Genomic DNA, 14,130 nt, shown 5'->3' on the forward strand with positions numbered 1-14,130 from the left:
GTAGAACTGTTCACATGACCAAAACAAATGCTGTCTTGGAGAATATAGGGAAAGATAGCCCCCCAAGGATCATCCCCTCCCAGGCACTCAGATACTCCACCCTCAGGCTGCCCAGCCTCAGCTTCTTGCCTCGCTGCCCACAGCCAGGATCAGGTATTCACTCTGCCCTAACTCATCCTTAGTTCTCTGTCTGTCCATGGCCAGGCACCCATTACATCGTGGGACTCTATTCCTGCGGAGACATGAATGAATGTCCACTCACCCCAGACAACAAAGTGCAGGAGAATTGTCTGTATTCTGTCAATCATGTTATAAATAAATGCTCTTTGGCCAGGCAGGAAATATAGGCTGGAAAACCAGACAGGAAGTAGAAATGATGTAATGAGAACAGGAGAATTCTGGGAAGGAGGAAGTTGATTCCTCCCACTCTTGCCCAGACCACCGAAGCAGCAGGATGTGATCTGCCCCACTGAAAAAAGGTACTGAGCCCACATGGCTAACATAGATCAGAAAAATGGGTCAATCAAGATGTGAGAGTTAGCCAGTGAGAGGCTAGAGCTAATGGGCCAATCAGCTTATAATTTATGGAGACCTATGTGTGATTTTCTTTGTTGCTAAACAGTTGTGGGGTACCGGGCAGGACAGAAACCCAAACAAGCAGGCCAGGCCCTTCACGTTACAACAAAATAACAACAGATCATAGTATGGATACCTAAAAACCCAACTCCGTGAACCAATGTTCACCAATGTTTTATTGGGATTGCTTACAGGAATATGGGTAAGAGACTACTTATAGGAACAGAAATGACTCACGGCTTGCATGAGAATATCTCTCAGCAATCCCTACTGGTTATTCAAGCTTCAGGAGAAATGCACCTAGTCTATGTGGTCAGTTTGGGAAACTTCATGAAACCTTTGAGCTGTTAACTTCCTGAACTTAAGGACCTTCTCTGCAGGATGGAATCTCCCCCTTAGGGTACCCTGTTGTTTTACATCCTTTGAGAACATCTTATGTCTTAAGGCATTCCAGGATAGATGGTTCTATCTTAAACTGTGACACAACATCCCCTCCCTTTGAATTAGACTATTGAAACAATGAATTCTCGAGAAACTGGAACTTCTCCCTGAATCGCACACTGGGAGACTAGAAGGGTCTTGTGTCAACCTGTCGGCAAACTTGTCTGCAGAAAGAAGTCGCACACAGTCCTGACAACTGCCAGGACACCTTTCAAGAGAGACTAGAACCAAGAAAATGATGATGGGTTGCACCTTGAAGAGTCATAAAATAAGAATGTAGAAATGCAGGTTACACACATAAAAATATAAAAATAAAATACAAAGTTGTAAGCCTTGGAGAACGGGAGCAGGCTGTCAGCAGCTTTCTCGGCAGTTTAAGGATTAACTGTTAACAGGGGGTTACTCTGCTTTACAACCCAGAGCTCTGTCTGCAAGGCTGAAGCGGCCCTCTGCAAACTGAGGTTGCTCTGCAAACTGAGGGTCAGCTTTTAAATACCCTCCCACCCCAGTTACTCATGACCAGCAACTGATGTGAGCTGAATTACCCTGAAATGATGGGATGTACCTGACTTTTGGTTGTGAATTTTCCCATACCCTCCACTGCTACACACAACTGCCCGTATCAGGGGAGTGTAGAGCTTTGGTAAACACCATCAGAAAGTGCCAGCGAAGGACAAGGACTTAAATACAAACACTAGTATCACTAGTTACACTAATTATTAATTATTATTAGCTCATACTAATCTACCTATTCTCCCATTCAATTCCTCCCCTGTTTTTTTTTCAAGGAGATGTCTGGACCTACATAATTTTCACTGCAACCCTCTATGAGTAATAATCAACCCCTAAATGATGTCCGTAACCCTGAGGAAAACTTTGTTGGGAGAGGGGACTTCTCTCATAGAATTGCTTCTGGCAATCTTTTCTCATTTTACATGCCAAATCCATTTCCCACTCCCTCCCCCCTCCTTCTCCCTCCATCTTCTCCCTCCTACCCATCATTCCACTCCCCATCCACTCCTCAGAGAGGGTAAGGCTTCCCATGAGGAGTCAACAAAGTCTAGCACATTGCTTTGAGGCAGGACTAAGACCACCCCACCCCCATATCTAAGCTGAGCAAGGTATCTCTCCAGAGAGAATGGGTTCCAAAAAAGGCAGAACAAGCAGTAAGGATAAATCCTGCTCTCACTGCCAGTGGCTGCACAGTCTGCCCCAGCCATACAACTTTCACCCACATTCAGAGGGCCTCGTTGAGTCCTATGCTGGTTCCCTTGCTGTCAGGCTGGAGTTGGAAGGCTTCCATGAGCTCAGGGAAGCTGTTTCAGTGAGTGTCCCCATCATGGTCTTGATTTCTCTGCTCCTATTCTCACTCTTCCCTCTCTTGGACTAGACTTTGGGACACAGTCCAGTGCTCCACTGTGGTTCTCTGCATCTGCTTCCATCCGTTGTTGGATGTAGGTTCTATGATGACATTTTGATGACCCTCTTAAATGTCAACTTCTCTTTAATTCACTCTCTTAATTAGGATTCTATTGCTGTGAAGAGACACCATGACCACTGCAGCTCTTATAAGGAGGACATCTAATTGGGGGCTCATTTGCAGTTTCAGGTGCAGTCTGTCACCATCATGGCAGGGAACATGGCGGCATGCAGGCAGACATGGTGCTGGAGAAAAAACTGAGTGTCCTACATTTTGTAGACCACAGGAAGTGGACTGAGACACTGGGTAGTATTCTGAGAATAGGAAACCTCAAAGCCCGCTTTCACAATGACACACTTCCTCCAACAAGGCCATGCCCATTCCAACAAAACCACACCTCATAGTAGTGTCACTCCCTATGAGATTATAGGGGCCAATTACATTCAAGCTACTGCACTTGGTTTCCTTACAGAACTGTTTTTATGATTCTGTGAGCTCACATAAAAAAAAAGCACTGTAATTATACCTGGTATATGTTTAATGCTTTGCCTAATCATATCTAATAAAGTTTGACTGTGGTCAAAGTCATTATCTTCATTTTATGAGAAGTGTAATGCTAGATGAGAAATTCTAAGACTAGCTCAGGATTGTTGCTGATATAAATATTATACTTAGACTTCAACTTACCTTGGATAAGGTATCCAAGAAAACTCTGGGTAGAGTGAGGAAGCTGGATGTTTTCTCTTCTCTGGTGTGTGTGTGTGTGTGTGTGTGTGTGTGTGTGTGTGTGTGTGTGTGTGTGTGTTTGGGTATACACGTGTGTGTATACACATGTATTCAAAGGCTAGAGGTCCACCTCAGATATCATTCCTCAGAAAGCCATCCCACTTGTGTTTTGAGATGGGGTCTCTTATTGGCCTGGAGAGGGTGCCAGATGTAATGATTGCCTAATTTGTTCCAGTATAACAAAATCTCAGGAGTCAGAAATTGAGATAAACACCTGAAAAATCCAAGGAAAGCAGAGCAATTGGCTGTCTGATACTCTCCATGTTTTTCCCGAACCATCAATCCTGGAAATTCCCTGGAACTCGTCCCTCCTCTCTTCTTGTCCTCCCTAGCCACCCTCTTCAGTCCTCCAAGCCCTTTATGGCTAATCCTAGTCAGCCAATTGTTGACTGCATCCTTTGATTCAAGGTTGCTTTATTGGCACAGTAGATCGGTTGTACAGACAATTCTCCTACAACAGTCTGGAACATCCTGGTTTGGTGAGGCTGGCTAGCCAGCAAGCTCCAGGAATCCTCCTGCTTCTGTATCCTGGGATTATAACCATGAGCCACAACACTTGGATTTTTAACTTGGGTTCTGGGAATTGAACTCAGGTTCTCATGCTTCTGAAGCTATCACTTTATTGACTAACCCATCTTCCCAGTCCCTCTTGAATTGAAAGTCTAAATGGTATCTTCATCCATAAAAGCTGAGGAATAAATTTCTTTCATCTAGATCCAGAAAAGATCCAGTTAGCCCAAGAAGACAAAAAGACTAACAAATTAATAAAGAGCTAACCTTTTTTTGAGTGATTGGTACATGTGAAATGGTGTCTTAAAATCTTAACATTTGTTTTATTTTTTTTTCATTGCACAACAGTTCTGCATATAAAGATCCATTCTTAGTCCATTTCACTGAAGTATGAAGAAGTAATTTCCCCAAGATTACTTACTTATTTTGGTGTGAAGTTTAACCTTAAACCAAGGCCAACTTAGCTCAGAACCTTCATGTTAGTTATTCCCTGGTACTGTTTCCCTTGCTACCTGTGTTAGTCTGGATGTAATTGGCCCCCATATGCTCATAGGGAATGGCACTATTGACTTAGTTGGAGTAGTGTGTTAGTGTGGGGGCGGGCTAGAGATCTCTTCTGCTCAAGCCATGCCCAGTGATTCAGTTGACTCTCTCTTGCCTTAGTATCAAGATGTAGGACTCTCAGCTCCAGCACCATATCTTCCTGCACACCTCATGTCCCACCATGATATGGACTAAAGCTCTGTAAGCCTCCCTATTAAATTTTTTCCTTTATAAGAGTCGCCGCGGTCATAGCGTCTCTTCACAGCTATAGAAACCCTAACTGAGACATTCCCTTCCACTACAAGTAACCACCAATTACTCAATTTTGACCTTTAAAATGTTTCTCTGCATTTATACATATTCATACTGATAAACACACACTTACATACAGTGCCCATGGAGACTTGAAAGGGGCTTTGTATCTCCTGGAATTCAGGTGGTTGTGAGCTGCCTAATATAGGTGCTGGAATTTAACTCATGTCTTCTGGCAGAGCATACATTCCCTTAACCACCGAGCAATTGCTCCAGCCCCCATTCTTATTTTTTAAGCTGGTTCACTTTTGCAAATCTAAGTTAAATAGTTATTTCACTAATGTAGTTTGTACTTTTATGATCATTTGGAAGGTTCCGTCTCTTTTTACATCTTTGTGGGCTATTTATAGGTCTTTCATGAGTTGTTTGTTTATATCACTCTTGTAAATGTTTTTCTTTCTGGAAATAAGTTTTATATATTGATGTAATCAATTTGTAACGTGTGTGTGTGTGTGTGTGTGTGTGTGTGTGTGTGTGAATTAGCTTAGGCTGGCCCTATACTTTCCATCTTCCTACAGGTATTCACTATGATGTCCAGATCTTATTTTATTTTTGAAATAAAATTCACATTGCACAAAAGTCACTCTTAGCTATTTTAAAGTATACAACTTCTGGATTTTAGCAGTTTCACATTATGTTTCTCCAGAATATTGTCCCCACCCAAGGAAGTCCTGGGCAAGCGCTAATCTGCTTGTGTGCTCACGTGTTTGCCTGCATTGCAGAGCAGTCATTAATTCTGCTTCTTAGAATCTTCTCTTTTTCTTTCGATGAAAACTTCTGCATGTATATTTAAAGTATGAATAAGATGTGTATACTTTTCTCCTATTAACCTGTTTTTGTATCTGTTTCATTATCAAAACCAAAGAACAGGCAAGAATGTGTCCCCTGTGTTTGTTGAAGTCAGTAACTGAAAGCCTGATGCTCCGAAACTGTGCACTAAAAAAGAACAGAGACGGAGGAAGTAAACTGATAACGGAACATGAGAGGCAGAGCAGTGCACAGTTAGATGGTTCTCGAGTTTGTGCCACTGCGGATTTGAGAGCTGCTTGTTTAAAAAAAGATTTATTTTATTTTTATAAATTGTGTGTGTGTGTGTGTGTGTGCATGCTTGTGCATATGTGATTGCCTCTATGTGTGCATGTGAAGCTATGAGTGTCGTGTCTACAGAGTACAAAAGAGGGAATCAGATGTCATGGAGAAAGAGTTGGCAGGCTCCTGTGAACTGCCTGGTATGGATACTGTGAGTGCTTTTCAAATCTGTAAGAGCAATATGTACTCAAAAAAAAAATCCAACAAAAAAAACCCCACCACCAACAACAACAACAAAAAAAAAACCACTAATGTACTTTTATGTGTCTAGGTGCTATGTCTGCATGTCTGGTATCCAAGGAGACCAGAAGAGAGTATCAGTTATCCTGGAACTGGAGTTACATCCTGTTGTAAGTCACACTGTGGGTACTGGGAATTGAACCCAGGTCCACTAGAAAAGCAGCCAGTGTTCTTAACCACTACACCATCTCTCCAGGATCTTAGTACACACTCTTAACTGCTGAGACATCTCTCTGGCCTCTAGAGTTGCTTTTGAATATTCGTGAACTGGGTGCTAAGAAGTGGGGAACTTCACTTTCAGGAAGCTAAACTAAGAACTGACCAAGCATTGCATAATCTTGTCTAATCAGTTATGCCCAAATCTGTGAAGTCTCCCCAAAACCAACAAGGAGACCAAGTCCTGTAAGTAAAAGCAAAGAGCCCTTATTTTATGCAAGTTTGCAAACTCTGCTTCTGTGCATGTTCAACGTATTGGAATAAACGGAGAGCCCCGAGCTCAGTTAGAGTTGGGTTTTTATAGTAGTAAAGGTGGGGGTGAGGGGTTTCTGAGGTTCAGGACCCCTGATTGGCTGACATTTGTCTAGGGGTGTCCTGGTGAGTGTGCTGGCAGGTGATCCTATCTACAAAGGTTGAAACATTAGGCATTTCCTTTGGATGGGCTGTTCTTGGGTGGTGCTCAGGTAATCTCAGTTTGTGGTCCTTCCTGCAACTCAGGTAAACTACTGAGACTCAGGCCTCTATTAAATTTATTGATGGCTGAGTCTTACACAGACAGGTGATAATGGTTGGAAGTAAGGAACTTTCTTTGGGTGATATATTCATATTTAGCTTATCAGGGCTGGCTCCTACATTTCCCCCTTCACAAGCACCAATGATAGGATCCAATCTTGGGTCCTGCTTGCCCCTGGTTTTAAGGAGATATGGAACTACTTAAATTAATAAATCCATTAACTGACAACTCTGGACCTATTTTTTAGTATATCAACAGGTACTATAGGTAGTTACCTTATCCTCCATGCCAGGGAATTCCCCTTTGTCTCAGTCTTTCAACCTATTTTGGGCAGAGAGCATGGGACGAAGTGTTCCTTTCCACAACTACTTCAAGCTGACCTTAGGGTATTGTTTCAAAGCCCAAGTAGGTTGAAAGGCTAGCCAAAGGCAGGGAGGGAATTCAGACAATGGGGCACTCATAAGACTCCACTGAAGCAACAGGGAGCGTTCCTATCAGCTGGACTGGTCCACATCAGCTTTCAGGAAGTCCAAGGCTCGCCACCATTCAGAACAGGTTGTAGTCAGCAAGTGATGCTTAGATGTGTCTGCCAGCCAAGTGGAAGCCTATCGAGATAAGTTTAAACTAGGAACAGAAGTTAAAATTTATTTACTTAAAGAAAAACCCATACTGTAGAAAGAGAAGATAACAGGAATCTGTAAACAGAAGGAATAGACTCATACCTTTGAGTCCTAGCAAAAACTACAGATTTTGGTTATAAGCATGTATATTTTTCTGCTGTCCAGTGAACCATGTATGGTTTGGACAGAGATGTCTTTGGCCCGATAAGAAACACCTTTAAGTTCACATTTAAATGGCAACCAGAATAGATCTAAAATCTTGAGCTTGTGACCCACACAGTAAGTACTCATTGCTCTATCAGCTTATTAGAACTCCGATAGAGGAGGGAAGAAATCAGAAACATTTTTTTCATATCTGAACCTGTATTTACATCTTAAGTCATTTTTTTAGACCCTCAAAGCATATGAACTTTTATATACTCAGACTTTAAAACATTTTTAATGAGCTAACAAGTTTGTAGCTTTGTGGAAGGATTTGGATACCTTTTGCTTCTAAACTGACATTATAACTGCCCTAGCCATCAATACTATCAGAAATCTAGAAGGATAAATAAAGTATATCTGAGTACAGACCATATAGTTTCCGAATCTATTAAAAATGACAGGGACCAGAGTCCATATGCAGAGTCACACCCAGGTCCATAGCATTGGAGGAAGAAATATTCAGAACAGCAGTTTTACTGTCTAAGCCAGGCCCATAAGGTGAATTTTTCTTTTTCTGTGGAAGAGGGACATGGAAAAGACTGACCTTATTTTGTCTAGGCAAAAGTGGTGCAATCAATTCTCCAAGGTCCTGCTGTTTGCCCACAGTCTGGACTGGGTCCTGGCAGCAGGTGTTGCACTGGGGCATCTTGCCCAGTGGTCAGCGTCATCCAGGTGGAGACATCATGGTGTCTCATAATCTTTTTTGGAGACCTTGGGTTACTGCTAGGATCTTGGAGTCTCTGTCTAATATAAGCTTTTTAATCATTATTTTAAATACCATATTCTGCAGATCTCTGAAGTATGAGGGCTGCCTAGGTATGTCTGATTAGACAAACTTTGTTTCTCATTATTTGTTTTAAGTTTGACTTTGAAAACATATACAGGGAACTAAATAAGGCTTGTCCCTGTAACTAATTATATCAGTACTTTGAAGATGCCTGACTAACTTGTATTTCCTAACAGTCTATAATAAGTTAGGAGCTTTTATAAGACCAGAACTCCACACTCTGTAATGGTTTTGAATTAAGGCTAATAAAGAAACTAAATTAGTCATTTTGAGGGTAAACACAGATCAAGTTTATATCTAGCTGTTAATGGTGTCTCCTGCAAAGGCAAGGAACAGACCCCAGGGTGAAATGGGAACAGGAGGGAGTCTAAGAGCTGGCATTGACCTAGGGCAAACTGAGACTCAGGTCTACCTTCCTGCTGATCTATAGAACCCATCTTGGCAGGTGTATACCAAGTTGCCCTGGGAAAGCTGCCCGGAGCTCTACATTTTTCCCTTCACAAGTACAGATGATAGGACTCAATCATGGGTCTTGTCTGCCCAGGGGCTCAAGGGGGTGATACTGGGACCTCAATACCAACAGTCGAACAGTATTGACCCATTCTCAAACAAAAAGCCATCAGTCTGATGATAAGAAGAAGCAAGATCATTAGGGGCCTGTTGTTGTTAACCAAGGAGACCAGCTGAACAAGTTTTCATTCAGCTTACGTGTGAGTGTTCTGTTTTTATCATTAACAAGGACATTGAATCTCTAATTACCCCAGAGTGATTGACATAGGAACAACATTCTTTTCCCAGAAGAGGAGGTCCAAAGCTGTTTGTATCAATACAAAAATTTATGACTCAGTTTATCCAAATAGCTTAAGTCCAACAAAGTTAGCAAAGATAAGGAGGCTAAACATACATTTTTAAGCCTGAATAGACCTTGAACAAGGAATTATATTTTTAAACCATTAGTTAATATTTTAATTAGTTAACCTTTTAATATAGTTTTTATGTTATAGTGATCTCCCATTACAAAATTTACCCATTGTTATTTTACAACTTCAGTTTTGCCTATATTGTGAATCTCAGTTCAAACATCTGACACGCAGGTGGTCCCAGAATACCCCTGTCTAACCCCCAAAAGATTGAGATTCATAGGCTCGGATGCCATTCCAAGCCCTCTGTCAAACTTCTTAGTTCACTGTCTTCTGCATCACAAGAAATGAACATTTCCATTTCTGGTTAGTTGTTGGTGCTTATGGCCCTGTCCCTAATTTTTACCCTTTTATTTAAAGTTTAAATATTAACAACATAAAACATAATACAAAACATTTTTATAGCACGGATGACTCACAGCCTTATAAATTTTTTTTTTTTTGGTTTTTCGAGACAGGGTTTCTCTGTGGCTTTGGAGCCTGTCCTGGAACTAGCTCTGTAGACCAGGCTGGTCTCGAACTCACAGAGATCCGCCTGCCTCTGCCTCCCGAGTGCTGGGATTAAAGGCGTGCGCCACCATATTTTAATTTTTTTTCTAAAAAATTAAAATCTCTTAAATGTCTTTCTGCAATATCAAGAATGTCAAAAATAAAGTACTTCTTTGGTCCCATCCTCGACAGCATATACATAGCCTGTCTTTAGATCTCAGCCTGCTCTATTTCACTCTGGCTGGTACTTCTGGTGACTATCACCTGGCACTGGCATTTCTAAAACTGTTAAGGTCCATTGTTGTAACTGCACATTCTTTGGGACTCTAGTCCTGCCATGCATCCATAAACCTCAGCTGTTTCCTATGATCCCTTTATGTATTTATAACCATTATCACCCGGGTGACTCTTAAATTAACAAAGCCTAGCTGGCAGAGCAAGGTATGTTTGAGAATAAAAACATTGAGATGCAGCTTTAATACTTTAAATCATATATATGTGATTAATATATTAATATATATATGTATATATATATTAAACCTTGTTTTTAGAAAGGGACATTAGTCATCATGCAAAAATCTATCGCAATCCAAACTATCTTGGAGATTTGTTAGGCCTACTCCACGTGGTCACCTTTAATGAAGATGGTGGTGAAATCATGTGGCATCCATTTTTTTTTAACTCTGGTAAAATGGCAATCCAAAAATTAAAATTGAATAATGCCTATGGTTTCTTTAAAATTACCATGCATAGGTTTTAAGTAAATAAAACATGGGTCTAACAAAGGAAGAGCCATAACCCAATTCTAGAGCCAGCTTTTCAATAAAAACAGCGTATAGCAGTTTTAACATTATCTATACCAAAAAGTCAGCTGAATTTCTGCTAACCCAAATTTAGTAACCAGAGCTTAGAAATAAATTCTAAAGTCAGGCCCATTAATGTGGCCACAGCAGTGATGGGGGGCAGAGACAGCAAAAATAGCCAGACCATTTCTGTCTCAGCTCCATACTTGCAAGAAAACTTACATAGACAACATTTTTAACAAAACAAGCATATTCATTATTTGTATGTATGAGAAACCACAGCAAACATAGTTTATATCTCCTTTTGACTTTTTATTAAAAAGTCAAAGTCTCTTTTTTTTAGTCTCCTGCTTTCTTCCTCACTTTCCAGACAACATACCAAAATCTCTCTCATTTTTCAAACAACATAAAAACTCTTACCAAAGTCTTTTTTGTGGTTTCCCTCAGTAGTATATGATATATTATATGGCTACAACATTTTAAACAAGAACAGAAACATGCATATACTATAACAAAAAAACTCTTTAAATTTACATCACATAAAATCCTGTACCAGTTGTAAAATATTTGAGACCAACAGCAGTTTTTTTCCATACACTAATCAATAATAATTTGTAACCAGCCCCTCTAAATGATGACAGATATTTATAACACATTGGATCTGAATGACCAAAGCAGCTCTGGTGGAGGGAAGTCTGGCTACAGTGTCACAATATGACCATTTCAGCAACACCTATAGCCAAAGTCCTTGACCGGCCGAGTCAAACCTTGGTCGGGTTTGTCCAGAAGTTGAGGCACAAAGCCCCCAGGGCAGACTGAGGGAACTCATCCACCAGCATGGGAGAGGGCAGGGTGTTATGCAGCATGGGAGGATGTTGCGATCTAGTGGCCTCACTCCCCCTGACCAACAGCGGAACTTCCTTGTGGTCTGTAATTGACAAGGATGTTTGTGTTCTTTCTGGCTGGTTGTTTTCCACAGAAGCAGTAGAGGTATAAAAGGCTTTAGCTCAGGAACAAAAATAAAGGTTGCTGTTCTTCCACTTGAAAACAAGCCTCCGTGTCTCAATCCTGGCACCCACCTGCCAGTCTTGGCATCCAGGCCACACTGGGCAGCAAGTGGAGGTCCCAACAAGATCTGGAAAGTGGGGATTCATGAATGGGGTCACTCTGTCTGCCAGCTAAATTGAGGAGAGTATTGGGGAAGGTAATATGGTTTTGTTCATCCCCAGAGATAACCCTGAGGGACATCCTCCAAAAGATTAGCAAGTATAAGGAGGTGGGAGGGTGAATTGAAGGCCTCAAAAAGTAACTGAAACTCCTAAAGCAACAAGGCACGGAAATAACAAGGAAGACAGCCAAAGATTTTGTATAAACAATTAGCCCCTGTTTATTATGAGAGGGGGTTTAAATGTTCCAGACTGGGAACAAGCCAAGTCAGATTAAAAGGAGTATGTGTTTCTTCATCCCCAGAGACACTCTAAGGGATCCCTCAGGAAGACTGGACAGTAGGGAAGTAATAAAGAGGAGGCAGGAGGGTGAACTGAGGGCCTCAAAAAGATAGAATATGTACAGATGTATGTTATTACGTTGATTGTGTTGTCTTTTGTGTTCTGGACTGGAGAAAGACATTTGATTCTGGGAACTGCTAAGAAAGGTATTATGACTTTAAAATATGAGCCTAAGGATTTGATGCTTTGGAAATGAGGTTCTGTTTTTGTCTCCACAGAGGATGAGAACCTGTGGATTCATTGCAAATTTATGTGATTTGATTCACCGAGACCCCCTGAAATGTTGATGTAAAATACCCCCAAGAATGCAGCACCCCCGCTCAGCAGGAAGTAGCCAGACAGGTTGACAATGCCCAAATTCCCTAAGAGATTGTTAAAGTGGGGCCCCTTCAATGGTTCTGGAGCAGGAACAATGAGCCTTCTTCCCAGAGTTCTGCTCTGCTCCATGCAGCAGTTTGTACCCAGAGAGAGTGTGTCTGGGGCCAGAAGGCAGCTGTAGCAGAGCTTTGATAGGTGAATGTGGCAAAAGGCATAGGGGACACCATGGCGGTGTCAGGAGTATCAGCAAATATGGCAACAAGTGCTGGACCATAGAAGATCGGCAGAAGAGAGACCTTGGAATCACCGCAGCTGTGATTGCCGTTATTGCTATCTCTGCCACCGCAAGATACTGCTGTCAGAATTGCTCTCTCACAGACTGTGCAGACGGCTGAGACTGTCAACCAGCTGCCTGAAAGAGTCAGCAATGCTTTGGACATTCAAAATTATCTTAATGGACATATTCAATTGGGCATATTGACCTTGAACCAAGAAGTGGCTCTGGATCAGGAGCAGGTGGACTATCTTTGGACTCTTCAATGGTTAACATGTTCTAGCTTTTATCATGTTATGTGCATTACTTCTGGCACTGTATTGCTTGCTTCTGCTACTGTTATGGAACTCAACCGTCATATGAGAGGGCTTTGGAATGCTGCTTTTGTTAATTTTACCACCCAGTTAGTGCATGCTAGATGGTTGCAGTGCTGGTCTGGCTTGTTGGCACTGTCAGTCCTGGGGATACTTGGTTTAGGGCTATGTGTCTGGGTAGCCATGAAGGGCAATAATTGGGGGCAGGATGCCACCTAAGACAGGGAATATTAGAGGGCTTTTCCCATGACAGGCAAGGTGCTCCACCCAAAGCAACAAGACAGGCACCGTTTATTTTATATTATTAACCTCTCCAAGCCATAGCAATTAACCCCAGATTCTCTGTTCAGTGTTTGAAATCCTACTGGGGCACATCCACCTCCTACAACTGTGACTGACAGACTTGCTACATTGCAACAAGGTTGCATAGCCCAGCCACCCATCCATACAAGCATGCTGCCCTGCAGCCTCCTGCTTGGGGCCAAGGCTGACTCCTTTTCATGAAATGTTTAAGGCAGCAGGTAGAGGTTATTTGTCTTACCCCTTTTAGGAAAATACACCCCTATGCTTATGGCCCTATCTCTAAAGTCCAATCCTGTAAGTGATCCCAATATCAAAGTCAGAGAAGTCATGATTTGAGTCTGTCCCATATTGCCAGCATCAGTCTAAGTCAGGACAAAAACATAACAACACACAGACACACAGGATACTGAACAGGACAATGGCACCAAACCAAACCGAAGACGACAGCTTAAGCTGTTTTGTGGGTGTGACCCACCCCTCTATCGAACTGAGACCACTTCTGCATAACTCTCTACAGAACTGAAACTGCTACCTGCGTGTCTCACCAGAGGGAACCACCCTCTGCTGAAGGGCCCTGGGGATGTCTCCTTCAGGGGCCCCGCCTGAGATCTTTTTGCACATCTGCCTAGATCATCTATAGGCTCTTATGGTTTCTGGGCCCGCTCACAGAAAGACATGAGACATGGAACAAAACACCGAAATCTTACCATCTGGTTGAAGGCTCTACAGGTGGTAGTCCCAGTGGACTTGGAGGATCCAGGATGAGCCCCCAAATGTTATGTGCAAATCTGCAAAGTCCCCCAAAAGCCAACAAGGAGACAGAGTCCCATATGTAAAAACAAAGAGCCTTTATTTTATGCAAGTTTGCAAACTTGGTCTCTCTGAATGTCCAATGTATTGGAATAAACAGAGAGCCCTGGGTTCTGTTAGAGTTGAGTTTTTA

Source organism: Microtus oregoni, unplaced genomic scaffold (genome assembly GCF_018167655.1).
Source record: "Microtus oregoni isolate MIOR12 unplaced genomic scaffold, Mior012 000016F_ref0000370, whole genome shotgun sequence".
NCBI lineage: Eukaryota > Metazoa > Chordata > Mammalia > Rodentia > Cricetidae > Microtus > Microtus oregoni.